The sequence below is a fragment of the Myotis daubentonii genome, chromosome 2 (assembly GCF_963259705.1).
Source record: "Myotis daubentonii chromosome 2, mMyoDau2.1, whole genome shotgun sequence".
Taxonomy (NCBI): Eukaryota; Metazoa; Chordata; class Mammalia; order Chiroptera; family Vespertilionidae; genus Myotis; species Myotis daubentonii.
The window spans coordinates 140,446,642-140,455,479 of record NC_081841.1 but is presented as its reverse complement, the minus strand read 5'-3'; positions in this window follow the sequence as shown (position 1 = coordinate 140,455,479).

Genomic DNA, 8,838 nt, shown 5'->3' with positions numbered 1-8,838 from the left:
ACCGCAGCAGATGCCCACCATGTTCTGTGCTCTGTTGCATCCTGCAGATTCCGGCCATTTTCCACTTGCGCCTTCTGGTGGTCAGCACATGTCATAGCGACCAGCTGATCAGTTTTTCCACCATTCAGTCTATTTGCATATTAGCCTTTTATTATATAGGATGGACACAAACACATAAGAAGGCACCTAAGGATGTAGCAGCATAAGTTCTGGATGTCCTGCTTGCAGTGTTTTGGCAGTCTCATTCCTGCACACCAGTGGCTTCCTACTGTAATCATCTGAGTAAGAAATTTCTATGGCCATGAATGCAGGGGCATATTCAACACACTTCCAGGCCAGGTCAAAAGTGCCAAGGAGTCAATGCCCTTGGGAGTAGCCCACAGCCAATGATACATACACTGGAGTTGATGGGTTCATACCTTTTCATTCACCCTTCCAGCAGGACTTCTCTGGGGCACCCACCAAATTCCCTGTCTGCTCCCTTCCAGCCCACAAGTTCCTGGCAGCTACTCTGTCCCCTGTGACCCTGCAGTCCTGAGTACACAGGACTCTTCCTGCCACCCACAGTGATGCAGAGGCATGTTCTACACAGTCCCCCAGAAGGTCACAGTGGGATTGAGTCCCAGTTGTCCCAAGCAACAGTTTACTCAAAGAAGAAACATGCATTGAATTCCTTCCCTTTCATGTCTCATTTCACCACTCACTTACTGGTGCTTTCTGAGATCAATTCCTTCAAGTAAACTATTTACAATCCAGTTATTGTTTCAAGATCTGCATTTGGGGAAATTCAGCCATTCACTAAAGTGTTTATTAAAATAGTAAGAAAGAAAAATGAATTGTCCATTGGTATATCTATAAGATGATATCCAACATAATCACTGAGTTGGCAGAAATTTATAGAGGAAGAATAACATTATATCAATTATATAAAATACATATATACAAACAATAGAATATACCTTTATGAATGTACCTATCCTATCTAATAATAGACAAACATGGTAATTAACCATACCTCCGCTACACTTCCCATTGGCTAATCAGGGTGATATGCAAATTAACTGCCAACAAAGATGGCGGCCGGCAGCCAGGCAGCTGAAGCGAACAGGAGGCTTGGTTTCCCCGGCGATAGAGGAAGCCAAGGTTCCCCACCTGCCACAGCACAGCTCTGAGCTGCACTCTAAGCAACAATGTTGCAATTATAGAAGCTAAACAAACCTCAGATACCTGCTTTCAGCCAGCCGGCCTCAGAGCTGGAGCCACAACAAAGTTTCAATTACAGAAGGTAAATAAATCCCAGAATAAAGAGAAAAAAAAAGAAAAAAATGAGAGACTGGGAGCTTCAGTTGCAGGCTTAGCCTGCCTGAAAACAGCCCTCGGCCCCTCATCCAGACTGGCCAGGCACCCCAGTGGAGACCCCCAACATAAAGGGGGTTCAGGCAGCCTGAAAACATCCATCATCCCCTCATCCAGGCTGGCCAGGCACCCAGTGGGGACCCCCACCGTAAAGGGGGTGCAGGCAGCCTGAAAACAGCCATCAGCCCCTGATCAAGGCTGGCCAAGCACCCCAGTGGGGACCCTCAACATAAAGGGGGTTCAGGCATCCTGAAAACATCCATCTGCCCCTCATCCAGGTTGGTCAGGCACCCCAGTGGGGACTCCCACACTGAAGGGGGTGTGGGCAGCCTCAAAACAGCCATCAGCCCCTCATCCAGGCTGACCAGGCACCCTAGTGGGGACCCCACCCTAAAGAGGGTGCAGGCAGCCTGAAAACAACCATCAGCTCCTCATCCAGGCTGGCCAGGCACCCCAGGGAAGACCCCCACCCTGAAGGGGGTGTGACCAGCTGCAAACAGCCATCAGCCCCTCACCCAGGCTGGCCAGGCACCCAAGCAGGACCCCCACCCTGATCCGGGACACCATTCAGGGCAAACCAGCCAGCCCCCACCCATGCACCAGGCCTCTATCCTATAAAGTAAAAGGGTAATATGCAAACTTACCCTAACAGCAGAAAGACTGGGAATGACTGGTCACTATGACACACACTGACCACCAGGGAGCAGACGCTCAATGCAGGAGCTGCCCTCTGGTGGTCAGTGAGCTCCCACATGGAGGAGCTCTGCTCAGCCACAAGCCAGGCTGATGGCTGCCAGTACAGCGGTGGTGGTGGGAGCCTCTCCTGCCTCCTCAACAGCGCTAAGGATGTCCTACTGCAGCTTAGGTCTGCTCCCCGCTGGCAAGTGGACATCCCCCGAGGGCTGCCGGGCTTCCAGAGGGATGTCTGATTGCCATCTTAGGCCCAATCCTCTGGGGAGCAGGCCTCAGCCACCAGATGGTCATCTCCCGAGGGGTCCCAGACTGTGAGAGGGCACAGGCCAGGCTGAGGTACCTCCTGCCCCCGAGTGCCTCTAGTCCAGCCGTGGGTAAACTATGGCCCGCGGGCCGGATCCGGTCCGTTTGAAATGAATAAAACTAAAAAAAAAAAGACCGTACCCTTTTATGTAATAATGTTTACTTTGAATTTATATTAGTTCACACAAACACTCCATCCATGCTTTTGTTCCGGCCCTCCGGAACCCATTGTGGCCCTCGAGTCAAAAAGTTTTCCCACCCCTGCTCTAGTCCCAATATATAAAAGCCTAAGTGACTGGCCGACCAGCTGGTAGCTATGGCGTGCACTGACCACCAGGGGGAAGACACTCAACACAGGAGCTGCCAAGCGACAGCAACTTTGCAGGGTGCTCTCTTGCACTGTGGGACCCCTTGGGGGATGTCAGACTGCTGATTTTGGCCTGATCCCTGAAGACCAGTGCACGAATCTGTGACCAGGCCTCTAGTCTATACTAATAAAAGAGAAAAATGGTAATTGGCGTACGACGATACCCTTTTCATTGGCTAATCAGGGCTATATGCAAATTAACTGCCAACTATGATTGGCAGTTAACTGCCAACTAAGATTGGCAGTTAACTGCCAACTAAGATTGGCAGTTAACTGCCAACAAGATGGCGGTTAATTTGCATATGTAGGCACAATGCAGGGAGGTGAAAGGGAAAGCAGGAAGAAGCCCCCTGCCACTGACAGTGATCGGAAACCCAGGGGGGAGCCAAGATCGGAGAATCAGGTGCCTTTTTCGCCCTGGCCAGTGATAGCAGGAAGTAGGGGTGGAGCCAGCGATGAGAGCTGGACACGGTCGAAGCTGGCAGTCCCGGGAGCTAGGGGTCCCTTGCCTGGGCCTAAAGTGGAGCCCATGATGGCGGGGCCGCTGCCGCTGTGGGTCCCCACTGCCCGAGCCGGACGCCTCAGCCAGAGGCATTAGGCCTGGGCAGGGGTGGAGCCTGCAACCGCGGGGAGCTGGGGTCCCCTGCCCAGGCCTGACACCTCTGCCGGAAGCCTCAGGCCTGGTCAAGGGGCCGATCCGGTGATTGGTGATCGGAGGGTGATGAGGGTCAACTCCTCTGGCCGAGTCATCAGGCCTGGGCGGGGAGTGGAGCAAGCGATCAGAGGGAGATGGGGGTCCCCTGCCCAGGCATGATCCCTGGGCCAGAGGCCTCAGGCCTGGGCGGGGGCCAGAGCCAGTGATTGGGGGGAAATGGGGGTCTCCTATCCAAGCCTGACACCTCTGGCGGAGGCGTCAGGCCTGGGCAAGGGGCCGATCCTGCTATTGGAGGGTGATGGGGGTCAACGCCTGAGGGCTCCCAGTATGTAAGAGGGGGCAGGCTGGGCTGAGGGACACTCCCCCCCACATACACACCCAGTGCACGAATTTCGTGCACCGGGCCCCTAGTATTATATAAAAGCTGAGAAAATGATCTAGAAAAATCCAAATCAAAGTGATAACTATGGCTCTCCCTGCAAGATATGGTTGGGCCTTATATGTAATGTTTCCATTTTTTACATGGTGAATGTATGCATGCATTTCCTATAATTAATGACTACTTAAATAATTTAAAGTATGCATAAATCTTGATAGTGAGGTAAGTGAAATTACTCTTAGATGCTCCAGTGAAAAATATTTATTAAAAGTCTATGATTTTAACAAAACAAAACAAAAAAATCCATTAGTGTCAAAAACTAGGAAGTTCTTTGGTGACCTGACAAAGAGCAATTTCAATGGAACAGAAGGCAGTAGACTGAAGAATGGATGAGATGTGGGAAACTGGAGAAGTTTATGCTGTAGAACAAGCATTGAAAACTCAAAGGCTAACACAGGCCAAATAACAAGGTTTAAGTTTATGTGGGCTGCAAAAAACCAAAAACTTAAATTTTCATAGAAACGTAGGTTTATTTTGATAGAGACATGCTGCATACAAAGGGCTGAAATAAATGAGTAATCGTTAACATAAAATAATAGAACATTTTAATAAAAATTAATATTTTTTCTTGAACATTAACTTACCAGACACTGAATAACTGCACAAATTAATAAGTGTAACAAACTATTTTTTTGTTCTCCGAAAGTGAAATATTTCCTGTTGTGCACACCAAACAAGTCAGTCCAAGACAAATGACGTGGCAATCGGCTACTAAAATATTCACTGCTAGTATTAGCGGAGAGAAATGGCGCACCAGTGCATAAGGCATGTAAGGGAAATGAATGCAACACAATTATAGTAATCAGTCATTAGTGAACACTGAAGTTCGTTATTAATAATTATGTATAACAGGATATTGTAAAAATTAAGTTATGGAATTTTTATTAAAATATTTCTTACATACCATTATATTGGTTGGGCCGCAAAAATATTCATTGTGTTGCCCTAACCGGTTTGGCTCAATGGATAGAGCGTTGGCCTGTGGACTGAAGGGTCCCAGGTTTGATTCCAGTCAAGGACATGTACCTTGGTTGTGGGCACATCCCCAGTAGGGGGTTTGCAGGAGGCAGCTAATCGATGTCTCTCGCTCATCGATGTTTCTAACTCTCTATCCCTCTCCCTTTCTCTCTGTAAAAAATCAATAAAATACATATTTAAAAAATACATATATTCATTGTGGGCCGCATGCGGCCTGCAGACCACAAGTTTGACATGCTTGCTGTAGAAAGAAAAAAAACAAATAGAGTAGCTAGAAGATAATGAATATTCCAAGAGGAATGCATATTTTAACTATGGAAGAATCTAATATATTAAAGTTAAGATATATATTTGTGTTTGTTTATTTTAACTAGGAAAGAATCACTTTAGAAAATATTTACATGCTAAAGAGAATGAAGAAATAGAACAGGTTTTGTTAATTTGAAAAATGCCTATATAGTCTGAACATAAATCCCAGAAATTTTAGACAAAGATTGTGTATATGTACTATTGTGTGTAAGTTAGCTTTTATTGGGAGAAGAAACCCAGCTTTCTTTTTTCAAGGTCTCTGACATACACATTTAAAAAATTAGTTGAACAAATGGATTAATCAAATAATCATGAGGATCTGTGACCCACAGATGATTGATAGAATTTTTAAACATAAAATCGAGAGAGAAGCTAATGAATATTTTATACTGGATGACATAATGTTTATAATTACAATATGACATTAATTTTAAAAACTGAAGGTTTCAAAGACCCTGAAGACTGAACTTGAAATCTACTTTTCTGGTATATTTTACAGCACCTAAAATAGTAGACAAATTATATATGCCTGAAGGCAGGCCCTTATTTTTAACAAACTTTATTAATATTATTGAATTTTAACCCTTTCTTCCTTTTTCACACATGACTCTATATTCCAACCAAAAGTCTTGTTAAATACAAACATTAATAAATGTTCTTGATCCAGGAATGGTTTTAGAGAGAAAAGCTAGGCTTAGCTCAGTGGTAGGTATCAGTCTCTGAGAAGGTCACAAACAAACAAGATGAGCTACATTTACTTTTAAGGAAACACAAGCATTTCTTTTAATGAGAGTCTGGAGAAATAGCTAGGAAGAAACCTAAATGGGAGTGTTCCATCTTGAAAGGTTAACATGAAAGTAACATCTAGAAACGGTTACTAAACAAATCAGGCATATTTAAGTGATAACATGAAATAAAATATATATTCTAAATCTGTATTAAATGGAATACCATGTATCTGTCTGGAACTCTAGTGAGGGTTGTGGAATGATTCTTTAATGGTATTATTTATGGTGTTCCCAAAGCATTATGTTCACAATGAGAACTGCCTACAAATCTTGATATACCATTTTATTGCATCTCACAGAACAGAAATTGTAAATTAGAAATATTTTCTGTTTGGTTTGAACCCAACATATTTGGAAATTCATGAAGTTACATAAAAGCACACAAAAGCATATCTGAGACAGCTGTGGCTTTCTTCTGGTCTTGGGTTTCAGAGGGGTCGGGGGGTATTGAGGGGCTGACAGGGCTGCTGCCCCATCAGGACTCAGAATTCTCCCTGAGTGTGGCCTCTCATTGCTTGGTATCCAGCTAGTAATGATTCTCACATTTCCCTCCCCAACTCTAACAATCCTGAGAAATACTAACTTACACTGTGTAGTATGGATAGGTATGCCCCTGTCCCTCAGGTTATTTGGTTATGTTTTAGGTAAATAAGACCTTAATCCTATATAATAAAAGCCTAATATGCTAAGTGTCCAATCGTCTGCTCAGCCATTCAACCAATCAAAGCATAATATGCAAATGATATGCTGAGGCCGCTCAACTGCTCGCTATGATGTACACTGACCACCAGGGGGCACATAGTTGACAGGTGGACCAGTCGCTATGATGTGCACTGACCACCAGGGGGCAGACGCTCTGACCAGTGGTTTAGCTTGTAGCTGGGGTTCAGCTGATCAGGACTGACCTAGATGGGCCAGACGCACCCTGGAGCCTCCCACAGTCTCTCCCTCACTGGCCAACCTCCAGCATCCCTCCTTGGTCCCAATTGTGCACTGGTGAGGTCCCTCATTCTGGCCTGTGCCATCTCACAATTCAGGACCCCTTGGGGGATGTCAGAGAGCTGGTTTTGGCCCGGTCCCACAGGCCATGCAGAGGGACCCCAATGGTGCATGAATTTGTGCACGGGGCTTCTAGTATAGGTATAATGTCATGGCAAATTTAGACATTAGAAACTACTAAATTCAAGTTTTCATGACATTTTATTTGTATAAAAACCTACCATATTTTTGGTTTTTAAAAATTCTGTTTCATCAAAACATTAAAGATCTTGGGCTTTTTAAAAATTAGTTGAATAGGAGATTCCTCCTTCCCTAGCTTCATTTCTCTGGGACTAATGCTCTGCCTTAAATTAAATATTAATAAAAATCTTGAAGAATAACTTTCATTTCTTTGCATAGTTTTTGGGTTAATATTGTTTTATGTCAAAATCAATTAACCAATTTAGTAATCCAGTTTCCAGATGCATGGGGATCACATGAACCAAGTGTCCAAAGACAGAACACTAGGTAGACAGGAATGATAATTACAATTTGCTTTTACAAACTTAAATCCAAATTACACGTGAAATATATGTCTAGGTTTAAATAGACTCAACCCTTACATTCTTCTAATAAAAATATTTTCAAAGAAATAAGTAGAATATAGAATAAAACAAATTAGGAATAAATTAAATGCTGAATAATTTAAAAACAGAATTCAAAACATAGAGTCAACCCTAACCGATAATTATAGGGGTCTGAAGGAATTCATTTCTGCATATAGCTTCTACAAATTTGAGAACTACTAAGAAAATGATATAGAAAATATAAGCTGACTTATAGTTAGGAATATACTAATAGTTTCTTAGTCCATGTTTAAAAAAAAAAACCCACAAAAACAAACAAAAAACAAAAAACAGGTATTTATGCTAAATGAAAATAATATAACCAAAATATGCCTGGACATTAATGTGACCTTACTGAAACAAAGGATAATTATAAAATAACTAGAGGCCCAGTGCACAAAAATTTGTGCACTCGGGGGGGGAGAGGGGGGTCCCTCAGCCTGGCCTGTGCCCTCTAGCAATCTGGGACCCCTCAAGAGATAACGACATGCTGGATTAGGCCTGCTCCTGGGTGGCAGAGGGCAGACCCAATCCCTAGGTGCAGCCCCTGGTCGGGCTCAGAGCAGGGCCAATTGGGGAGTTGGTGTGCCACCCCCTGTCATGCACAGAGCAGGGCGGAATGGGAGGTTGTGATGCCACCCTCAGTCACACTCAGGGTAGGGCCGATTGGGGGGTTGGGGCACCACACCCTGTCACACTCAAGGCAGGGTCGATGGGGAGGTTGCGGCGCCACCCCCTGTCACACACAGAGCAGGGCCCTTGGGGTTAGGGGGTTGGGGTGTCGCACCCTGTCACACACAGAGCTGCAGGGCGATCAGGGGGTTGGGGAGCTCCCCCCGTATCAGGCACAGAGCAGGGCTGATCAGGAAATTGGGGAGCCTTCCCCTGTCACGAACAGAGCAGGGCCGATAGGGAGGTTGTGGCCCCACCCCTGTCACACACAGAGCCGCAGGGCGATCAGGGGGTTTGAGCGCTGCCCCCTGTCACGCTGATCCTGGTGCTGGGAGGCATATTACCCTTTTACTATATAGGATAGAGGCCTGGTGCACGTGTGGGGGCTGGCTGGTTTGCCCTGAATGGTGTCCTGGATCAGGGTGGGGGTCCCCAATGGGATTCCTGGACAGCATGGGTGAGGGGCTGAGGGCTGTTTGCAGCTGGTCACACAACCTTCAGGGTGGGGGTCCCCACTGGGGTGTCTGGCCAGCCTGGGTGAGGGGATGATGGTTGTTTGCAGCTGGTCACACACCCTTCAGGGTGGGGGTCCCCACTGGGGTGCCTGGCCAGTCTGGGTGAGGGGCTGAGGGCTGTTTTCAGGCTGGCGGGTGATGGAAGATCCCAACCGCTCC